We start from the raw sequence: 23,924 nt of genomic DNA, 5'->3' as shown, positions 1-23,924 counted from the left end.
AAAGGCAATGAGTAAAATCCAAAATCCCGGCTCCAATGCCAAAACCAAAATTTCGGCCCTAGAGCTAAATCCAATTCCTCGCCCCAGTGCCAAAATCCAAATTCTGACCCCAATGCCAAAATCCAATTCCTAACCCTAGCACCAAAAACATAATTTCGGCACCAGTGCCAAATCCAAATTCCGACCCCAAAGCCAAATCCAAATCCTAGCCCCAGTGCTGAAATCAAATTCTTCAGCTCCAGTGCCAAATCCAAATCCAAATCCTGGCCCTGGTGTCAAATCCAAAAAAACTCCGGCTCTAGTGTCAAATAAAAAAATAAAAAATTTTGAACCTAGTGCCAAATCCAAATCCCTGCCGCAGTGTCAAATAAAAAAAAAACAAAATTCTGGCCCCAGGGCCAAATCCAAATCCCAGTCCCAGTGCCAAATCCAAATTTCGTCCTTAGTGCCAAATCCAAAATCCGGCCCCAGTGCCAAAATCCAAATTCTGGCCCTAGTGCCAAAACCAAAATCTCTGGCCCTAGTGCCAAATCCAAATTTTGGCCTCAGTGCCAAATAAAAAATTCTAGCTCCAGGGAAAAAATATCCCCACCAGCTAGATTGGGGCAAGGCCCACCAAGGGAATCCACTAGCTAGTCCATTTGGAGGCATCGTCGACATGGAGTAGTAAGCCCTTTACGAGGCAACCTATCAGTGTGCTCTCCTAGAAATGAAGAGGATTCCAGAAGCATTGGGAATGAAGCCTTAAGAAAAATCCCTTATCGACTAAGAGTCCACTTCGGTCGCCCCTTAGGAAGAAGCTTAGCAGGGTCTCCCACACAAGGATTGTGCTGACATCGATGATTAAGAAGAAAAATATTTCATTGAGAGGATATAAACACATCTTAGTAAGGATTTGAAAGATGAACTTCGACGACACAATCATATTATGAATGTTGCACTTCTCTCTTCGCTCGAAGCGCAACATCTGTCGGGGCAAGTTGTTGTACGTCATTTTTGACGTACCTATATTCTGAATGAAAATAAGAAGAGAGCCAATGACAACCTAGTCCTGCTGGTACCCAAGATACCGCCAGACCAAGGAAACACTACAGAATATGCCTAACACTAGGCAACCTTGGAAAAGTACCATCACGCCACAAAGGGACCTTACAACTACATCGCTGAGCTAGGTGTTTCAAAATAGTACCAGATCATCGCCATTGCATCCAGAACATTGAAAAACCCCTAAGGACCTAATTTGGCCTCAATCAGACCTCTTAGGAACATTTTGGGCCCAAATTACCTCAATTGGGTAAAGTCGTATACTATTGCGGTGGGGCCATGTCGTACACTATTGTGGTGGGGCCTCACCAAAACCAATCCTCTATCATGGAGGCCATGATCTTCACTTCTCGGGATGACCTGCAAACACCCACACGTCGCTCGATTGAAGTCAGAGCAATCTCAAATTCGGACACAAGATAAGTCTCGACGACCTGGTCGTTTTAACATATAGAACACGCCGTGACATGACCCAGAATCAAAGTTTTTCTAGAGAAAAATGAGCTTGAAACCTTGGAAATCAAAGATTTTTGACGAAATGACATCTCGAATTTTGTGAAGCAATAAACTTGAGGTCTGTAAGTCAGATCATCTTAAAAACATGTTCGATGAGACCATATCATGAAGGGCTACAAACTGGTTTAACTGTTGCATTCAATCTAAGGTCGGATAAATCACAAATTTCAAGGATGAAGAAAACAATATCGCCTAGTCGTCGGAATCCCTTTTTTCGGTGATCTCCCGAAATCATAAAGTACTTCAAGCAAGGACCAAAACGGACAAAAATTGGTACAAAACGACTGTGGAAGTATCCTATAAAGACTTGAACCACCATAGATCGCATTGCAATAATGGCCAAAAGTTCAAGATCTAGCTAGGTTTTCCACCGCTTAGGAAAAATCCACCTCAAGATGATCAAAAGACATCAAACTCTTCAAAATCAAACAAGCATCAAGACTACGATGATCGATCTCTCAAATACCGTCATCACCATCCAAAAAATATTTCAAGATCTGACAATGAAGAAAGGCCCCTCAGAGAGGGATGGTTTCGTCATTAGCATTAAAGGTTTAAGGGGCATTTTGGTCTTTATTCCTAAATTAGGGGATTTTATTGTAATTTCTTTTAGTTGTAATTAGGCTTAGTTTTGAGCATCCACCCCTGTTTTATGGATCCTCTATAAATATAAGCCTAGGTCAATTGTAAAAGGGTGGATCATTCATTAATGAAATAGAGACATTACACTCGTTTCTATTTATGTTTTGCTCCTAACCCTTGGACCTATCATCAAAGAGAGAGAGAAAGCTTTTCAGAGAGAGAAACTACCCCTAACCCTCATTAGCCTTGGGGCTCCATTCCCTCTCTCCCTCTTCTTTCTGTCTTCTCTCTTTTAACTTGTTACTTGCCCCGCGCAATAACCCGTGCCAACGGAGAATGCACAGTCTCGTCTCTTCCTCCTTGCATCTCTAGCATAAACGCAGCAAGCCCATGGTACTGTGTAGCACCCTGCTAATCGACATGCACTCGACCCAATACCTTTCAGAGTCAACCTAAGGATTCCAAACCTCAGATCATCACTTTAACTTCCTCTCCTTACACTCGAATTGAATTGCGAGAGTTGCATACGCTCTCTCCCTCAGTCACTTGGGAGGAGTTTTCCTGAGCTGATAAGTCAAGAGAGTTCTAATCGTTTGATTGCTCTGATCACCCAAGCGTATAGCATTCGCGCAGAGAGCGGAATCCTTATCACCTTTCTCCCTTATCCCTTCTTTCTGTCAGTTATCCCCCACTATATAGGAGTATAACCGAGTCCATATTACAATTTCTAGCACGAGAGAATGAAGCAATGAGTTGAAAATCCTGAGGACAGTCCGTGTTCAAACCGCGCTGACAGACAGCCTGAGGGTTTCATAATTGTTCTAAGAGAGAAAACTGCCTGGGTGTGTCCCAAACCCCAAAACGACGAGGTAAGTGCCTAAACGCACCCCTATCGTAAAATCTCTCTCTCTTTCTCTCTATTGGTTCTTATCCGCGTGTAGGAGAGCTCGCATGCAGTGCACGCAGACCCTCCCCATTTGTTTGAGAGAGGATTTTTCCCGCTGTCCGCATGAAGAAAAATCAGGTTCGACCATCTAGGTCTAAGATGATCAAGCCTAAGTGGGTTAGGGTAGTGTATGAGATAGGGTGTATTGTGATCTAAGGTGAGTTGTAGGATGTAGGGAGTAGGAAGTTGGGAAGGCTAGGGAGTAAGAAGTTTAAGGTTCTAGGTAGTAAGGAGTTTGAGGTTATAGGGAGTTGGGAATTGGAAGTGGGGGGTTTGGAAGTTAGGAGTTGGAAGTAGGAGGTTTGGAAGTTGAGAATTAGAAGTGGGAGGTTTGGAAGTTGGGAGTTGGAAGTGGTAGGTTTGGAAGTTGGGAGTTGGTAGAGGGAGGTTTGGAAGTTGGGAGTTGGAGTGGTAGGTTTGGAAGTTGGGAGTTGAAAGTAGGAGGTCCAAGGGAAATTGCCTAAAGTGGTAAATATTTCTCTCTCATCTCTCTTGAAGTTAGAAGCTATGCATAATGAAAGGCTTGAAGGGGAAAAACTCCATTTTTTTATTGTGCTTTCCAACTTAGGTTTACAAATGACTTATGCTTACTTATATAGAGCAACCAAGAAACAACGGTGGAATGCTCAAAACTAAGCCAACTTGTGGAAAATTACAATTTAATGGAACTAAAATAAAATCCTATTTTTGGACAAAATTACCAAAATAACCTTTAGTTCTTTTGAGCAAATGATAAAACCATCCCTCCATGAGGGGCATCTTGACATTGCTAGACTTCGGGAGCTTTTTCGGATGCTTACGGCAGTGATTCAAACAATCGACTGTCGTAGAATCGATGCTTGATCTCTCACGAACAATTTGGTGCCCTTTGATTGTCTTGAAAAGAATTTTTCATGAAGGGGCAAAAATTCGATCAAGTCCATAAACTTCGACCAACAATCTGGTGCGATCCACGATGTTTCAATTCATCATTTTAATCACAAATTAAAGGGGACATTATTAATATCATTTTGCACCAAATTTCGTTCGATTTGGTTTCTGTTTGAGCATATCCTCAATTTGGGAAGTAGCGAAAAGTGTGATTCTGACCACCAAAAAATCTTGTCATTTTGAGCCTCTAAATTCACGCATATCCAACATTCAATTGATTGCAAAGATTATACCAAAATGTAGTCCTTCATGATGCGATAGCAACGGATCTATGATTGCGACGATCCAACACTCGGAATAGTGTAAAACCACCCTTTTATGATAATTTGTGAAAGGTCTGATTGAGCCCAAATTTGGTCCCTATGGGTTTTACGATGTTCTGGATTTAATAGCAGTAGTCTGGTATTGGTTTGAAGCTTTGAAAATGAGGCTATAGTTATAAGGTACCTTTTTCAGCATGATAGGAACTGGATTTGAGAAACGAGTTTCGTCCTGATCATATCAAAACTTATTAGAATTCGAAAAAACTTGGTTAGCATCCATTGGGAATCCCAAACTACCATTTTCCTACATTTGGAAGCTGTTTTAGTACTCTTTCCAAGGTTGCCCAGTTTTACGCTTATCTTTATTGTGTTCCCATGGTCTGGCGATGTCTTGGGTACCGGCAGGACCAGGTTGTTACTGGTTCTCTCCTTATGCGACTCGAGAATACAACTATGTCAAAAATGATGTATAAAGTTGCTATGGGATCCCACTGTCCCACCTTTTTTCAGATTGGGGATTTCTACATCCCCATATCCGTGTCTTCACCTGGGGCGAGTAGACCATTTGGTCCTGCCTCCCCCGCATCCTACTCAAGTGGCTTGGTGGACCCTGTTATCTTAGTCCTGCTTAGGAAAACTCGAGGCATGGGCCCTCAAGCTCCCTGCCCCTCCTCTTTCGACGTCAAGAGAAAATTCCTTGATGTCAACTGCATGGGCAACACTACACCCGCCCCCTTACACAAGCACCCCGTCACTGGCGGACAACTCTCCAGTCGCATGCCTCAATGTCATCCTTGTGCCACTAATCTGCCTCACCTGGTGGGTCCCAGCAAGCCACCGCTTGTGCGGGTAACCGAAAGGTGACCCCGCCCATTACACATAGGGGCATTGCCAGCGCTGGCAACCCCATGCACACACCGCACACTGGTAACTTCTATGCTAGTTTGCGTAGTCACTCAACTGTCGTGCGCACATACACATACATCATTGTTGATGGTCTAATCGTCACCGTGATGAGTCGAGGCAGGCGACAACCCACCCCATTCACCCAAGCTATTTCGAGTCTTTTCCAACCCGGACGCAACGCGGACAGTCCCAAGACCACCCACATCATGCATGCTAACCCTCTAGTTAGGGGCAGCCCAAAGGCTGAAACCCGATGAACACGTGACTTTCGAGGCCCTGAGGCCTCACCAACCAAACAGGCAGGTACCATGAGTACTCCGCCCCTCACTCCACAAAGGGTTGGCCCCATGGCTGCCCCAAACACCACTATGAAAGGCGCACACATCTGCAGGCTCAAAGATACCACCAACAGAGAAGGAGGATGAGCATCCGCCGCTCCACCAACTCCTTCCAAACCACCCGCTGTGTGGGACTCGAAGAAATTTCCTTCAAGCATCTTTCTCTCTGCTCCTCCTTCCTTGTACGCACGAACTAGCCCTCGCCGTGGGGTGTGAAATAGGAGGACACCGTCAACAATGACTGGTCGCCCTGCCTCTCTATCAGGCAGTTCCCGGCCACTGTCGCTGCCTTCAAACTCCCACCTTCCCAGGTATCACACTCTGCCCGAGCTGATCAAGTTCACCCACGCATCAATTGAGCGGGCTTGTCAAGAAGAAGATTGGAATCTCTTCTGGTTCTGGGGAAGGATTCATTGGAATTTGCAGCTCAAACAAGCGAAGGGGATGGAAGTGCCCCTCCTATAGCCGTCGCCCCACAAGGTCTGCCGGAACAGAACAGGTTTGACTCGTTGCAGGATGCAAAAGGGCCTGAAACCGACAACACTGCCTGCTACTGTGCCACCAGAGCGTGTGCAGGGGCGCCTTGCCCATCCGACCCGCATCACCAAGGCCATCTTGAGCCCAACTGACCCAGGCGGCATCCCCAAGGTCTTCAAACACCAAGGCCCACTAGAGCAAAGGGCCAGCAACCCCCTAAGTCTGGGGAAGTTTGACCAGACCAGCGCCTAGAGTCACGAGACTTATCACATGCTAGTTTCCCACCAAGGATGCCCGACAACATATGTAGTCCAGATGCAACTACGGTCGGGGAGGAGGCTAAAGTTGGATCGGAAACCCCCTCCGTCCAAAACCCTGAAATACCCCGGCCCACCACCAATCCCTTATACGGAGCTGTTTGTCTCCCTCAGCGAACCACTCCTTCTCCCCAAATGTCTAGAAATTGCGTCGACACCTCAGGCGAACACCTCGGACATCCCTCTCCTAACATCCACACCCACGTAGTCTCCACCCCATCTTTTTCCTGCTGCACTTGCTCCGGTCGTGCAGTGTGGTCGACCTCCCCCACTTGAGCCTATGGTAGTGGCTGCCACTCCCTTGATTGCCACAGTGGATCCTTCTCAACCAAAGAGCATCCTTGCGTTGTTCGCTCCTCTCAAGACAAGGAAGAACTGGGGAACAACCCTTCCCGAAGCTGACAAAGTTAAATACAATGTGGTCGGACAACTAAGGAAACTCCCTGCACTCTTGAGCATCTACGATGCGCTCATGTTGTCCAATGACCTCAGAATGGCCTTGGTGCAAGCACTCTTCAGCCCTGAGGTGTATGAAACTGAGGTCGAGCGAGTTGAGGTGGATCCTGCCATACTCAACAATTCCATGATTATCACATTGTTGGATGATGACTTGCAACTAGGTGAAAGGTCGCACAACCGCCCCCTCTCTGTGGCAGGCGAACTCCACGCCTATCAAGTCAACCGCTTCATGCTAGATGGAGGGTCCGCAGTGAACCTAATGCTCCGAAGGGTCCTTTCCCAGATTGGATTAAGCATAGACCAGCTCAAACCCACCAGCTTAACAGTTCAAGGATTCAATCAATCCGGGGAAAAGCCGACGGACACGATTTGGCTCAAGCTCAAGATTGGGGATCTGAACACCAACACCATTTTCCATGTTATCAACATGGATACCTTTTATAACATCCTGTTGGGTCGCCCCTGGCTCCATGAGCATGGTGTGGTTCCATCCGCACTTCACCAACGCTTCAAATATAGCCGGGATGGGAGGCAACATGTGGTTTACGCTGACAAAAGGCCATTCCCAATTGCTGAATCACATTATGCAGACGTAGAGTACTACTTTGCAAACCAAATACGCACCCAGAAGCCCATGCTATCTACTAAAGCCCAAACAGACCCAAAATTGAGGGAAACCGCTTCAACCTCTCATGAGGATGTGGAAGACATGACGAGGTCACCTAATCATCTCTTTCAAGAAGGAAAGAGATGTGGAAAAGTAATCCCCTTGACTCTTATCAACATGAATCTCTCTGTGCCCTCGAAAGACTTGCCAAACTGAAAGGACGAGGGAGACACATCACTCCCCCTCTCGTCAGTGCAAGAGGCCCTACCTGTAGAGGCATGAACTAAGCCTGCCAACAGCATAATCGCAGGTCTAGGCCGGCCGATGTCCATGCCCACTTGCCACAAAGGAGACACGAAAGTATTAAAGTTCCCTATCCCTCTGCCCAAAGCTAAAGCAGCACGGACAACTGAGAAAGAACCAAATGCCTGTTGGAAATCTTATGCATCCCGACTTCTTTAAGAGGAGCGGATGGCACTCCTACCCCTCAAATCGATTATCTCACAAACCAACTCAAAGTTCTGCAGATACCTGACACACTATGCATCGAAGAGGATGGGGACGACCCGCCCCAACCCACTAGGCTGCATCGACAGAGTCCAACGAAGACCCTCCGAATTCCTAAGGTCATATCCTTTTTTGCTTTAGAGAAAGGAAGAAGCACAGTCCAACTCATGGCCCAATCTTGCCACACGCTAGAGTCCCAGAAGATTATGTCCTCTCAAATCCCTCTGCTAAGGACCCGACTCACCTGCCCAGAGGCTGGGAATGCACCTTCCTCCCCAGACCTCTGCCCCACTGAAGGTTTTTGTCTGCCTCATGGGCCTTTAGCACAAGATCCGATGCTTGTGCCAGGGAAGCAAGACCAAAGTTTGCTTGACCAAGTGGAGGCAATAAGAAAGGGAAAAGCCAAGACGGAGCGAGATGTCCGTTTGAGCTCCATCTCGCTCCATTGCCAAGGTTCGTCTTGGAAACTCGAGAGACGTTTGTTCGGACAAACCCGAGACGTGACCCTTTTTAGAGGCGACGACCAAGCCCAAGTGGGACCTATACAGCCCGAAGGCTCACTGAATTATGAAGAAAATGGACTACGACCCATCTGGTAATTAGGGAATGAATGGCAACAAAGGAATGCAGGCCCCCTTCCATAATTGAGGCCACATTGTCTCAACACCATAAATAGAAGGCCTTGGTTACCTCGGACGACCAAGCCATCCACCATGGCCTTTCCCTGCTGAGCAAGTCGTCCATGTAATGGTGTCACAAGAATCACTGTCGCCCCCTCGAAAGCTTGTTCCTGAGGAAACATCCACCCACGGCCTCCAAGCAAGGATAGAAATAGACCGAGTCAAGCAAGAGTCCGCGGAACCCGAAACGCTGGATACGTACGCCCTCATCAAAGAATTATTACCTCTTGATGATGATGAAATAGAGGAAGCCCCAAATGTCCTAGAGGACGATGGATAGACCACCACAGACGACTTGGAGGAAATAAATTTGGGTGACCAAATTGACCCAAGGCCCACTTGCATCTCCACTGTCATGTCCCCCAAAGAAAAATAGGAGTATACGAAGTTCTTGAAAGCCCATCGAGATGTGTTCGCCTGGCATTATGAGGAAATGCCTAGCCTGAATCCACGTGTAGTGGTCCACAAGTTGGGGATTAACCTAGCATGTAGGCTCATCAAGTTAAATCCAAGGAGATTCAGGGCCTACCTGAAAATGCAGATTGAGGCAGAGGTGGACAAACTTAAAGTTACGCGCTTCATTCGAGAAGTCAAATATTCGAAGTGGCTGGCTAACATTGTACCCGTCAAAAAGAAGAACGGACAGATTAAGGTCTGTATTGACTTTCGAGATCTAAATGTGGCCTGCCCAAAAGATGACTTCCCGCTCCCCTTCACATAGCTCCTGGTCGACTCGACCACTAACTACCATGCCTACAACCAAGTTAGGATGGCCTCGAAAGATGAGGAATCCATGGACTTCTTGACACTGAAAGGAGTCTTCTGCTATACGGTGATGCCCTTCGGCCTCCAAAACCCAGGGACCACATATCAAAGGGCCATGACTACTGTCTTTGAAGACATGCTCCACAACGAAGTCAAATGCTATGTGGACGACTTGGTAGTCAAATCAAACAACAGATGAAATCACATAGCAAACCTCGAAAAAGTCATTTAAAGGCTCTGCCTCTATTAGCTCAAAATGAACCCCTTGAAATGCGCCTTCAGCGTACGATCAGGGAAATTCCTGCAATTCATCGTTAGGTATAGAGGTTTGGAAAATGAACTTATCAAGATTAATGCCATTCAGGAAATGTCCCCGTTGAGAAACCTTCGAGAGCTCAAGTCTCTCCAAGGCTAATTGGCTTATATAAGGAGGTTCATGGTTAGGTGCCTCAATCTCGCCCTCTAGATCTAGGTGATCTGGAGGCACGTATCTCAGGTTTTAGGGAACCCAGGATGTGAGATCGCTCTCTCAGGAACCTTGCTCAAGAGCAAGAGCAAGTATACCAACCCATGAGATAGGAATTTAAGGTGGGTTCACGACTTACTCGGGTTGGATCATGTGGGCACCCTCTTAGATCACGAAGAAAGCTCCCCAGTTGCTTCAACTGGTTCGGAATCGCCTCCCTTGACCTGTGATTACCTTGTTTTATGCACAACACTAACATGGTTAATTTTCAAGACAAGTGGGCCAAAGGGACCCACCCTTGTCTTAGGGTAATGTACGTTCATATGAGATGATGAAGTGGAAGGCTTAAATAAAGATAGAAAAGCGAAGAGAACTTGGTGAAGGGACGAGACTATCATGATAGTTGGACTGTGATCGACTTGGAGTGGTAGCAAGATGGGCATGGTACTCTAGACCAGCAAGGCAACAATACTACTCGAAACAAGGTCGATGCGACTGTCTCAATCTGAGGTGGCAGCAAGACGGGCATGGTACTCAGGACCAGCACGACAGCAATACTGCTCTCCCACCAGACCGCTATGACCATAATAGTCTGAGTCTACCCTTAGCCAAGTGAAAAGAGAAGAAGAGAGAAGAAAAGAAAATGAAGAGAGAGAGAGAGAGCGAGATGACGGAGGGAGGAAGATCCCAGACAACAATGGGCATCCCCTTTGGCATCATGAGAAGACACCACGTCCCTTGCGAACAACGATGGCTTCTGGCGAGGCTCATAGCAATAGGTTCCTGTGAAGAACATGACGCTAGACGTGGAACATGAGAGAAACCCACGGATGATGATAAGCATCCCCATCGGCAACGCGAGAAGGCAACACATCCCTTGCGGACGGTGATAGCTTCTGACAAGGCGCACGATGATAACTTCTCATGAGTCACATGGTAATCATCTCTCGTGGAGTGCACGACGATAGCCGTGGGACACAAGGGAAGCCTGCACAAGGCGATTGGCACAAAGAAGCACGAAAGGAGCTTGCGTGCAACGATAGGCATCGAGCCAGTGAATGAAGGCTGTGCATGGCGATAGACATCGAGCGAGCGAACGAAGCCTGTGCACAACGAAAGGCACCGATGAAAAAGAAAAGCTCACAGATGGCGATGGGTATTGTTGTGACCCTTCGTGGATGGCGATGGACATCGCCGCCTGCAATAGTCACATGACAGGGTGAAGCCCCCACAGATGGCAATAAGCTTTGCTACCACGTTCCTCGCTGATACATCAAGGATCCATCAGTGGATGGCGATGAGCAGCGCCATCTGCAAGTCTCGTCGAGAGATAAAGATGAGCAAAAGGGAAGAAGAGAGGAGCTCGAACATGGCGCTGTCGTCGCCATGCGCAACCTGTGAGACCATGAGCAGGGAAGAAGGAAAGAAAGAAGCATGCGCGGTACTGCCATTGCCATGCATGGCCTCTGAGAGAAGCTAAGACGAAGAAGAAGAGAGAGAAGAGGAGCAGAAAAGAAAAGAAAAGAAAAGAGATAAAGATTTACCTTGGACCTAAGGGTACCGCTCCAAAGTTTCTCTCTCCTTCCTCTCTCTCAAGAACGTAACTCAACAAAGATTTTATCAAGCAAAATTTTGTGTTGCCAAAGGTTTTTCAGCCTCTTTCAAAAGTTTTTCAAAGGTTTTCTATACAATGATAGTGTGTGATATATATAGAGTTGTGCTCAAACATGGGTGAATTGATAAAAAATAAACCTAATTGGTGAAAATTAAGATTTAATTGCATTAAATAAAATGAGAAAATAGGGTGTAAAATGACAGATTATCCCCTTTCTGAACAATTCATGGAATTTCAGAACAGTCCCTGCAGCTACCCTAGAATGTGTGTGATCTTCCATGGACGATCCCAAGTTGCTCTGGTGCCCGTTTGATCGAAAGATGATTGTTTTCTTGTAGGGATCATCTTGACGATTGATTTGATACCAACTTTGAGCTATGGATCTTATTTTTGGGCCACGATCATGCGACTTAAAATTTGGATGGATCTTGCAATCTTTGGATTGATGGTGTGCTTGTTCCTTGGTGTTTCTCTTTTCTTCGTTGGATTACATTGAGCATTTCATCATGATCGTGTCGCAACAAACACAGCTGGATTTCATGCCCGGATGAAGATTTTGCTACTTTGGAATTTTGACCGGAATCTAGAATTTCGGTGTCGAAATTTACAATCATTTCACTGGCTTTGTGTGAAAAATATGACCGTTCATCATGTATGGGGTTCTGACCAGTGATAGCCCTTGCCTTACGCACGTGATGGAGTTGGTCTTGCATCGATACGATGCACAAGCGCCATGATTCGACCATTTGATAGAGGTGTGTCGCTGTTGATTTTCCTGCAACCCGCTTCACGTATTGGCAACTTCTCTCTAGCTTTTCTTCACACTCAGGCATGTCACATATCAAAATATTTGTCTCGACAAGACGAACATGCTCACAGAATTTGAGAGTGATCCGACTCAGGATGAGGGATGTATGACGCCTACAAGTCACTGTTTGTGATTGCTCCTTTAATGGACTTTAGTTGCAGCCTGGCTGCATGGGAATAGTGTGCGGCTCCTCCTGTTTCGGTCTTTTGCTTATAACTTCCTCTTAGAGTGTCCGTTTAAGCTGAAATTTTACCCCTGAGGGTTTTAATGGTGTCGGATCCAATGAGGGTGGTCCACAATCGTTTGATGCTTCCAAAGTAGGGTTGTAGTTATAGTTCAGGGTGTAAGAGGTGATTCTACCGAAACTGTTTCTCAGTATGCATTGCCTTAAACATTTCGGAATCCAACAAAACATGGCAAGAGACGTTTTGGAGTCCCTATGAAGATGTTGGCCAGTTTTGGGGCCATTCTATGACTATCGAAATTTTCACTGTTTGTCAAGCTTTTATTGACTGGCTTCTATATCTTATTCCGCATTGGGGACCAAGGCACTACAAAATATCTGCAAACAGCAAGCCCCACCGAATGTGTGCTTTGAGAGAAGCGATATGTGCTTTGAGAGAAGCGATATGTGCTTTGAAAGAAGCGATAAGTGCAACATTCGAAATATTTCCTCTAGCTTTATTTCTTTTTTCTTCTTAGCCACAGGACCACGTGAATGCTGAGGAGATCCACGCAATGTTGTAATCTAGGATGCTCAGATTTTTGGACGCATTGTGTAGCTCCATCCATGGAGACTTTAGGGGGAGAAGAGACTTTTTGAGGGATCTGTGAAAGTCCTCACCCTTAAGGGACTATTTGTGATTCTGGCAGCTGAGGATTTTGTGGGACATCGTTGGTCAGAATCAGGCCTATCTGGCGGCCAAGTGCCATGCTTTAGGACACTATTGGAGTGACAATTAAGTAGCCTTTGGTCGGCATTGTTTGTTGCTACACCAGGTTTGCTTTTGATTATCAGGGAATATTTGTGGGTCCCGTCCAGTGGGCTCCAGTCGGGGCCTTTTAGCCTGTCCCGAAGGTCTGGGCTTGTCGGCTAGGGAGGGATTTTTGGTGACGCGGCCTCGTGGACCCCATCCTACCGGGTTAAGTGGGGGGCTTTTGGCCGGTCCCGAAGATCTGGGCCTGTCGGCTAAGGAAGATTTTAGGCGAGGCGAACTCATGACGAGGCATCATCCTGAAATCTCTAGCAGATTAGTCTCTGGCTTTGTTAGTTTCTTGCCTTCATGGCGGTCTTTTAGAATTTTTGGAGTGTGTTTGTGACCTCGTTGGAACAGTGTTCTTCCTCATGGGACTTGTCTTGCCTTCTGGGTAAGTCTTCAGTCTTTCGAGTCCTTTGTTTTTTTTTTGCAAATGGACTCAGGCTGTCAGAATCTTGCTTGAAGCTTGTATTTTTTGGTCCTAGTATTACGACACCAGGGTTTTTTTTTTCTTTTGAATGTGGGCTGACGCCATGTTGAGGCGAGTGCTGCATCAACCTGTTTATTGGTCCAAGCTCCCTTTGCGGGTTTTTACCTGGATAGGGGAAGTGGCACCGTAAAGACGGCTTTCACTAACTCCTTTTATTCGAGGCTCTTTTACCCATGAACTTTAGGTCATATCCCCCTTTTTCATCCGTTTTTACTCACGGCGCCCTTTCGGGTTGTCACCGTGCCCGAGTTTTATTCACGGAACTCTCTTACTCATGGTTTTGTGACTATGCCCGTCCGTCATTTTTACTCATAGCGTTCCCTTATCCAGGTATACACCATGCCAGTTATTTTTTATTTTTTATTTTTTTTGTGAAGGCATGTTTAAGGTCATGCCTTTGGGATCTGTGCGAAGCCTTTTAACGTCATGCAGCTAGGACATGCACTATAGTTGAAGGTCCTACAACTGAACTGTAGTGGTGATGAACGACAGTCTGTGGAGGCTAGGGAGTGAGTATGGTGGTGATTTTGACTCACTCTGGGGAGATGAAACCAGGCTACCTGTGAATGACAGATGATGTATGGATGGAAGGTGGAAAATGGCGACCCATTAGCCGACGGCGAGTATGGATGACAGAATGGCTCACAGTTTTGTGAGCATGGGTAAGACTCACTGAGGAATGATCGATGATGGTAATGAAGTGAATAGACTCACTGGGAAGATAATGAAGGTGGTGCACACATGAACGGGTCGGTTAGGGAAGACATGCGTGAAGATGCATGTAAAGGGCACGTGCGCATGTGTGGGGCATCTTTCAGGTCGTGCCTCCGAGACCTGTGCGAAGCAGTTTAATGTCATGCGGTTAGGACGTGCACTATGGTTTAAGGTCATATAGCATGGACTGTGGTTATGCAGTTTAAAGTCATGAAACTAGGACCATGCAGTTTTAAGGTCATGCAACTAGACCTCCACTACAGTTTAAGGTCATACAGTTTGGACCATGCAGTTTAGGGTCATGCACCTAGACCATAGTTGTGCAGTTTAAGGTCATGCAGCACATACCATTATGTGGGTCGCCATGCAGGTGAAGCTCCATGGGGGATATGTCTGTGGATAGCAATTCGACTCCCTTGGGGATAAAATGGTTAAGACCAGCAAGGGGTTTAAGTGGAGAGATGTCATGGGGACTAGGGAACAAGTATGACTCCCTAAGGTGAAAGATGGAACCCCCTGGATTATGGAAAGTAACACGGCTCCTGAGGATAGGACAGGGATAAGCAGGACTCCATGGCGATAGTGGTCAATGGTACATACGTAACTCCACTGGGGATTGGTAGGCTAGAGCACAGATGTAATCCCAATGGGGATTCAAGGGGCAGGAATGACCCTAACTCCACTTGGGGAAAATAGGCAGCAACATAAATGTAACTCCCACTGGGGACGAGGGAAAATGGTCAGCACATAGCTCCATTGGGGATGACTAGTCATGGCCTGGGTGAACCGATTGGATATAACTCCATCGGGAACTAATAGAGGTTACGACTTTGATGCAACCCTGCTAGGGAGAGTGGTGGAGAGGTGTGTCCATTTTGCGGTTTAACATCTTGCTGCAGGGACATGCATTACAGTTAAGGTCTTGCAACTTGGCCCATGGCTACGCAGTTTAAAGTCATGCGGCTAGGACCATGCAGTTTAAGGTCGTGCAACTAAACCTTCACTACAGTTTAAGGTCATATAGTTTGGACTATGGTTATGTAGTTTAAAGTCATCAACAAGGACCACACAGTTTAAGGTCATGCAACTAGACCTCCACTATAGTTTAAGGTCACATAGTTTGGATTGTGGTTATGCAGTTTAAAGTCATGCAACGAGAACCATGCAGTTTACGGTTGTGCAACTAGACCTCGAATGTGACTCCATGGGGAATAGAGTCAACTTTGGAAACTCGACTCCTTGAGGAGTGAGGATGTGATGCAGGAAATGAGCTCCATAGGGGTGCAAAACGGTGCTAAGTCTTAAATGATGCAAGTGGTGTTAGACCTTAGTGCAATGTGCGGCGACAACTCCTTTGATAGAGCACGCAGCGGTAGCCCCTGAACGAAGCGCATGGCGATAGTCCACTTGGAGAAGCTCACGACATTAAGTCCTTGCAAAGCGCGAGACATTAAGTCCTTGCGAAGCGCGCGACGATAGTGCATGGCGTCAACAACGGACTCATGAGGCATAGGCAGCAGTGGGCTCGCATTCGGGTTTTGGACCTAACCCACTCTAGCCTGGACCTATTGCGGTTTGAAGACCAGGACTTGAGCATCATTTCAGATTTGTGAGGGGCACTTCACGACACTGTTCATTATAAAGGGGGAAAAATCCCCATTTTACTATTTTACCAAAAGATAAAATAGTGAGGAGAGTTTTTTAGAGAGAGAGAGAGAGTCAACAAGAGTTTCCCGGACAGAGTTCCCAGTCAAGACCCACATGCTTTCGGGAAATTTCCGGTCAGCTTGGGCAGGTTGTGGGTACTTGCATTGTGTTTGCGAGTGTTTCTAGAGAGTGCCAAGGCTTTTTGAGCAAGGAACAGGGTTTTTTCAGAGTTTTACCAAGATCTTTCCGGTGAATAACAATCATTGAAGGTATTCCTTGTGTGCACGGGGTCTTCTTGGTGAACTTTTGATGAAACTGTGAGGATCGCAATGGCATTCTGCCGAAATATTTGAAAAGAAGAAGAGAACCCGGCTGTGTTGCAGGTGTTGCGGAGGAGCTTCAGCGAGTTGCAGGGCACTACAAAGGAGGAGCAGTAGTGGGCTTTCTGAGAACGTAGTGAGGTTCCTGCAGGTTGTGGGGAACTGCACAAGTGCGAGGAAGGGAGAAGAGGAAATCCGCGGGGTCATAGGAGAAATTTTGAGAAATTTCGATGGTTTTTCGTCAACTCTGGTCACGAGTAGAAGGCGGGGAAGGGTTTTTCGGTGAATAGGAGTAAGTTCCTGACGAGAAGAGGGAACGTCAGTGAGGACCCGAGGTATCACCAGCCTGCAACGGTCTGGGAGGCGAAGGGCTGTGAGATGGCGAACGGTCGCCCTCCTCACACGTGGCGATAGAGCCCACTGCGATTGTCAGGCGGCATGCTTAGATTTCAAGGGATGTGGTACTCGCAGGTGTGGTGCGTGCGAACAGCTGGAGTCCAGATAGCATGAAGTGCTTTACTTTAGCAGACGACGATAACTCCTTAGTCGCAAGACACTGATAGCCCTGCCTTCTGCACACGGTGATACCATCTCAGCGGGTAGACAATGATAGTACCATCCTTGGCTACGAGACGACGATAATCCTGCCTTTGGTCGTTGGTTAGGTGCCTCAATCTCACCCTCCGAATTCGGATGATCTGGCGACACGTATCTCTAGTTTCTGGTGAACCTGAGATTCGAGATCGCTCTCTCAGAACCTTGCTCGAGAGCAAGGGAAGGTATACCAATCCATGAGAGAGGAATTGAAGGTGGGTTCAGGACGTACTCAGGCTGGCTCACGTGGGTGCCCTCTTAGATCACGAAGAAAGCCCCCCAGCTGCTTTAGCTAGTTCGGAATCGCCTCCCTTGACCTACAATTCTCTTGCTTTCAGCACAACACTTCTATGGTTAATTTATAAGACAAGTGGGTCAGAAAGACCCACCCTTGTCTTAGGGCAATGTACGTTCATACGAGAAGGCGATGAAAAACTCAAAGAAGAGGCGAGACTAGCATGACAATCGGGAAGTCATCGACTCGGAGTGGTAGTAAGACGGGCATGGTTCTCAAGACTAGCACGACGACAATACTACTAGAAATCGAGACTAATATGGTGGTGTTAGGCTAAGTCTATCCTCAATCAAGTGAGAAGAGGAAAAGAGAATGAAGAGAAAACATGAGACGGTAGAGAGATGGGGTCCCAATGGTGCTAGGCGTTGTCACTCACAACCGTGGAATAGCAGTGTCGTGGCCCTTGGGTAGGGCTTGACACTACTGCTCATGGCTAGAGAGTGAGAAATGAACTACAAATGGTGCTAGGCATCGCCGTTGTCAACAAAAGGAGACAACACGCTCCCACGCGGGCAACGATAGTCCTTCATAAAGTGCGCGATGGTAATCCTCATAAGGAACACGACAATAAGTGTGGGATGCTAGAAGGACGGTGATAAGCACCGAATACGCAAAGGAAGCTCGCGGATGGAAGTAGACATTGTCGAGGTCTCTAGCGGGCGACGAAGGGTATCGCCGTCTACTATAGACGCGCAACAGGGAAGGACCCCTTTGGGTGGCAGCAAGTTTCGCCGTCTGGGTTCTTCACTAAGACGTCGAAGCTATGTCTGTGGACGGTAATGGGCAGTGCCATCTACATGCCTCACTGGGAGAGGGAGATAAAAGAACAAAAGGAGAAGGAGACTCGCGCATGGCACTACCATCGCCATGCACGACTTGAGTGACCTCAGCAGAGGCATGCACGACACTGCCACTGTTGTACATGACCCCTTTGAGGAACTCATATGGAGAAAGACAGGGAAAGAGAGGAAAGAAGAAAGAGAGAAGACGAAAAAAAGAAAAGAAGAGAGAGAAGATTTACATCTAACCTAGGGGTACCGGTCAAAAGTTTCTCTCACCTCACTCTCTCTCAAACGTGACCCAACAATGAGAAGAAAGAGAAACTTGTATTAAGTAGAAACACTCTTTTGTGAAAGGTTGAGTCCTTTGGTAAGTACAATGTTGATACATATATATAGAATTTGCCTCAAACATGAGTGGATGATCAAAAGGAACCTTAAATGCTAGAAATTAAGATTAAATTGAATTAAAAGAAATTAGAAAATAGGGTGCAAAATGACATATTTGCCCCTTCTTAACAATTCATGGAATTCCAAAACAGTCCCTGTGTTGCCCTAGAACTTGCGGGATCTTGCATGGCTGATCTGGGGTCATTCTGATGCCCGGTTGATCGTAAGATGATTCTTTTCTTGTAGGGCTCGGCATGGCGATCGATTTGATACCAACTTCGAGCAATGGATTGTGCTTTTAGTGTACGATCATGTGACTTGAAATTCGATTAGATATTGAACCTTTGGATCGATAGTGTACTCTTTTCTTGATTTTTTTCGATGATTTCTTTGCTGAATTACACTGAGCATGCCATTATTATGGCGGGGCAACAAACACAGCTCGATTCCGTGCCCAAACGAACATTTTGCAACTTTGGAATTTTGGTCGAATCTGGAATTTCGACGACAGAATTTACATTCAATTCATTGGCTTTGTGTGGAGAATCTAATCGTTCATCACTTACGGAGTTCATGTCAGTGATAGCTCGAGACCTTACGCACACGTTGGAAATGGTCTCGTGATAATCGGGCTCGCGAGCGGCGTGATTAGACCTCTCAAGCGAGGCACAATGCTCTTGAATTTCCTGCACTTTCTTTACGGATCAGCAACTTCTCTCTTGCTTTTCTTCGCGGGTGTCGTCACGGGGCGTGCCACATATCGAATCGCTTGTCATGACGAGACAAACATGCTCATCAAATTAGAGCGTAATCCAAATTGGGACAGGTATGATAGGAGGGTCAAAATTCACTGGTCGTGACTGTCTCTTCCATGGCATGGAGTTGCAAGGTGACCGCACGAAAATAGCATGCGACCCCTCATGTTTCACTCTTTTGCCTGTAACTTCTTGTTGGAGTGTCTATTTGGGTTGAAATTGGACCCCAAAGGGTTTTCAACTGTGCCGGATCCAATGGTGGTGGTCCCATAGTGATTTGAGACACCAAAAATGTATCTCTAGTTATAGGAGCCGTTTTCAAGGTGCTAGAGGCCGATTCTGCTGGAACTGTTTCTCAATCTATGCTGTCTTAAACATATCGAACTACGACAAAACTTGGCAGGAGACTTTTGAGAGCCCTTATGAAGATCTTGGCTTCCAAGGCTATTGTAAGACTGTCGAAATTTCCATTGTTTATTGGGCTTTATTGAGCGCAGGCCTCATGTTAGTGAAAAATACCTTCAAACAGCATGCCTCGCCCAATGTTGTGCTTCAAGAAAATCGAGAAGTGAAATCATTTGGGAAGTTTGAGGGATCTTGTCGAAGTCTTTACCCTCAAGGGACTATTTATGATTTTGAAGTGTGAGGCCTTTGTAGGGGCCTCCTCGGATAGAATCAGGCCTTTTTTGAAGGCCAAATGCTATGAACCTTAGGTCGGCATTATTCCCTGCTACACTAGGTTTTCTTTTGATGCTCAGGATATCTCTGTAGGTCCCGTCTAGCAGGGTCCAGTCGGGGGCTTCTGACCCATCTCGAAGTTTGGTCCCATGTAGGCTAGGGGATTTTGACGAGGCATACCTTGAAGCTTGTGCAGGTTAGATCCTGGCTTCGTCAGTTTATTACCTTCCTGATGGTTCTTAGCATTTATGAAGGGATATTTTGGTCATTGTCCTCACCCTCAAGGACTCTTCTTGTTATTGAACTGGGGAGATCTTATGCGGCTTTCACTCCCTGATGAGCCATGTTGAAGCGTGGGGGATCTTATGCGGCTCTTACCCCCTGATGAGTCATGATTGTTGAGAGATCTTATACGGCTCTCATACCCTAATGAGCCTTGTTGAAATGTGGGGGATCTGATGAGGCTCTCACCCCCTGATGAGCCATGATGGTTGGGAGATCTTATGTGACTCTCACTCCCTGATGAGCCATATGGAAATGTGGGGGATCTTATGTGGCTCTTACTCCCTGATGAGCCATGATGGTTGAGAGATCTTATGCGATTCTCACTCTCTGGTGAGCCATGTTGAAACGTGGGGGATCTTATGCGGCTCTCACCCCCTGATGAGCCATGATGGTTGGGAGATCTTATGCGGCTCTCACTCTTTGATGCGCTATGTTAAAACATGGGGGATCTTATGCGGCTCTCACCCCCTGATGAGCCATGATGGTTGGGAGATCTTATGCGACAATCACTCCTTGATGAACCATGTTGAAACATGGGGGATCTTATGCGGCTCTCAGCCCCAGATGAGCCATGATGGTTGGGAGATCTTATGCGGATCTCACTCTTTGATGAGCCATGATGGTGCTGCATTTGGATGCTGTCTTTTGAGGATTTTTAGCAGACCTCATTAGCTAGGATTGGGACTATTTGGAGATTGAATGTCGGTTGAGGCGGTGGTCGTGCGTCAGCTTGTCTTGTCAGTTCAAGCGGCCTTTTGCGGTTTTCACTTGAACAAGGGAAGTGGTGTCGTGAAGACGGTTTTCACCAAATTCTACTATTCTGGGCTCTTTTACCCATGACTTGCGGTCATGTCCACCCTTTTCATCCTTTTTTACTCATGATGCCCTTTTGGTGCTTTCATCATGCCTGGATTTTGTTTTCCACAGAACTCTTTTACTCATGGTTCCGTGACCATGCCCGTCCATCATTTTTACTCATGACGTTCCCTCATCAGGTGTACACCATGCCCCTTTTTTTCATGTGAAGGAGTATTTAAAGTCATGCCTTCGAGACCTGTGTAAAGCTTTTTAATGCCATGGGCCAGGACATGTACTATAGTTTAGGATCATACAGCTAGATCGTAGTAGTGGTGAATGACAGTTTGTGGAGACCATAGAGTGAGCTTAGTGATGACTTCGACTCACTTGGGAAGATGGCATGAAGTTGCCTTGTGAAGAGTTGATGATGGATGGATGGTGGGTGAACAATAGTAACCCACTAGCTGAAGGCGAGTATGGCTCGCGGAAGGGTTTGTCGTTTGGTGAGCATGGGTAAGACTCACTGGAGGAAAAGATGGCAATGATGGTGACGGTGGTGCGCGCACATGAATGGGCAGGCTAAGGAAGGCATGCATGAAGATGCACGTAAAGGGCGTGGGCATGTATGTGGGGGCATCTTTAAGGTCATGCCTCCTGGACCTGGGCAAAGCAATATAACGTCATGCGACCAGGACACACACTATAGTTTAGGGTCATACAGCTGGACCGTGGTTATACAGTTTAAAGTCATGCAACTAGGACCATGTAGTTTAAGGTGGTGCAATGAGACCTCCGCTTCAGTTTAAGGTCATATAGTTTGGACCATGGCTATGCAGTTTAAGATGATACAGCATGGACAAGAGCTATGCAGTTTAAGGTTATGCAGAACGAACTAGTGTGTAGGTCATGATGTAGGTAAAGCTACATGGTGGATGGGTTGTGAATAGCAATCTGACTCCCTATGGATAGAGATAGTTAAGGCTATACACAAGTGAGAGGTTTAGATAGAGAAGATGACACTCGAGGAGTGGCAGACGGACATGACTTCACTGGGGATTAGGAGGTCCAGTGTGACCTCTTGGGGATAACATGCATGTGACTCTGCTGAGGATGACAGGCTAGAGCACATATGAACCTCATGAGGGTTGAGAGGATAAGAAGGGCCTTAAACTTCCTGGGGATAGTGGATCGTAGTAAGATGTGACTCTTACTGGGATGTTGGTGTGAGACAAACCCATTAAGGGTTAAAAGGGTAGGTACCATACTTGGTGATATGGGAACCAAAGATTTTTCGTGCCCTACGCAAGACGCCTCGGCTGCCTGGCAGGCTTGTGAGTGACAAGGCCTTGTTGGAGTGTTGCCTTGAAGAGGGTCTAGCTCAGCGATTCCTTGGGCTTGCCTCAGGAGGTCTTCTTGCTCATGCGGAAGAGAGACTCGAGGGTGTCCTTCTGGGTTGCCTTGAACTTTCTGGTACTGCTACATCTTCTCTACCAAGAGCTTGTTGAAGCCAGTGCATTCGCTGACATCATGGCCTCAGTTGTGGTGATACACACACCAGAGGTTCTTGGTTTCTGAAGACAAGAACTTGGGCAGCCTTATCGGCTTGGAAGTGACGAGCCAATCTTCGAGCATTATGGAGAAAAATGTACGAAGGATAGCGGGTGCCCCGTCGTCCTCTTGGATCGTGATTATGCAAGAAACCTCAGTTGCCCTGAATTCTTTCTTCAACTCTTTGACCTTTATCTGACCCTTGTTGATAAGGGCTTTGATCGTGTCATTGAGCTTATAGCAGTTGTAAGTGGGGTGGCATACCCTCCTATGATAAGCGTAGTACTTCTCATTTGCCTCCTATCCAACTGACTCCACAGTAATGGCCTCTGACAACTGTATCATGTTTTGTTCTAGCAGCAGTTGAAGTAGTGCAGGAGTCCACTATGTGTTGAAGGGGTAAACCTTATTCTGATGCTGGGCCCAGTAGTCGTTTCGCCTAGAATTTTTAGGAGGCGAGACAATGTTGTAAGACTGTTACTTGCCCCCAGCCGGAGACGCCTGTGCCTTGGAAAGGTCTAGGGTTTGAGGAGTCATGCCTTTGGTGTCACTCACGGTGACAGCCGCCCTGATTACTGCCTTTTGGCTGCCCCAACTATTGGAGCGAGAGTTTGAGCTGGCAGATTGCGGACGAGGGTTGCCATGATGCTTGAATAATCCCTCAATACGAACTGCCTTGGAGATGAGCTCTGACATGGAGGGTGGATTGGATGCCTCGACATGTAAAGCAATCTCGAGAAGCATGTTCTGTGTGTAGGTCTGGACCGCTTCATTCTCGGTCATCGGAGTGGCATGGAAGGTTGTCAATTCTCTTTAGCGGGTGATGAACTTGTCAACCGGCTCACCAAGGTCTTGCATCAGGATGAGGAGTTCGATGGTCTCCACATTCCTTTGGACTTCGTAGAAGCGTTGGTAGAACAACTGCTCCATCTACCGAGTTGGGAGGCAGCCGAACATACCACTAGAAGGCTGGCCCTTAAAGAGTTTCGACAAATTGGTAGAGGAGGAGTCGTCCGTCAGTTTTTGTCTCCAGACAGGCCACCCGGAAGTGAGCAGTTTGTTGGTGCGAAGACGTAGTACCGTTAAACAGGGGGAGCTTCCCCTTTTGATAGTTCGGAGGGAAGGGTACTTGGTCTATTTACGAAGGGTACAGCTTTTGATAGAGCGGCGTCTCCGGCATGCCTGGGACCTTGTTCTTGAGGTTATGGCCCACTATAGCATATATGTTGGTTTAGGAGACCCCGTGGGAGTTAGAACTGTCTTGGGAGGTTGACAGAGGAGTTTGCCTGGGAACTGTGTCCTCACCAGTTGGGGAATCGATAGAAGAAGGGGACCTAGAGGCCACTAGGCGTTCCATCTTTCCAAGGATGGCTTGCATCATTTCCTCGAACTTGTTCATTCGCTCCTCCGGAGCATCGTCCGGGTCAT

This window comes from Amborella trichopoda, chromosome 6 (assembly GCF_054954075.1).
Source record: "Amborella trichopoda isolate Santa Cruz 75 chromosome 6, AtrichopodaSantaCruz75HAP2 v2.0, whole genome shotgun sequence".
Taxonomy (NCBI): Eukaryota; Viridiplantae; Streptophyta; class Magnoliopsida; order Amborellales; family Amborellaceae; genus Amborella; species Amborella trichopoda.
Note: the sequence above shows the minus strand (reverse complement) of the source record.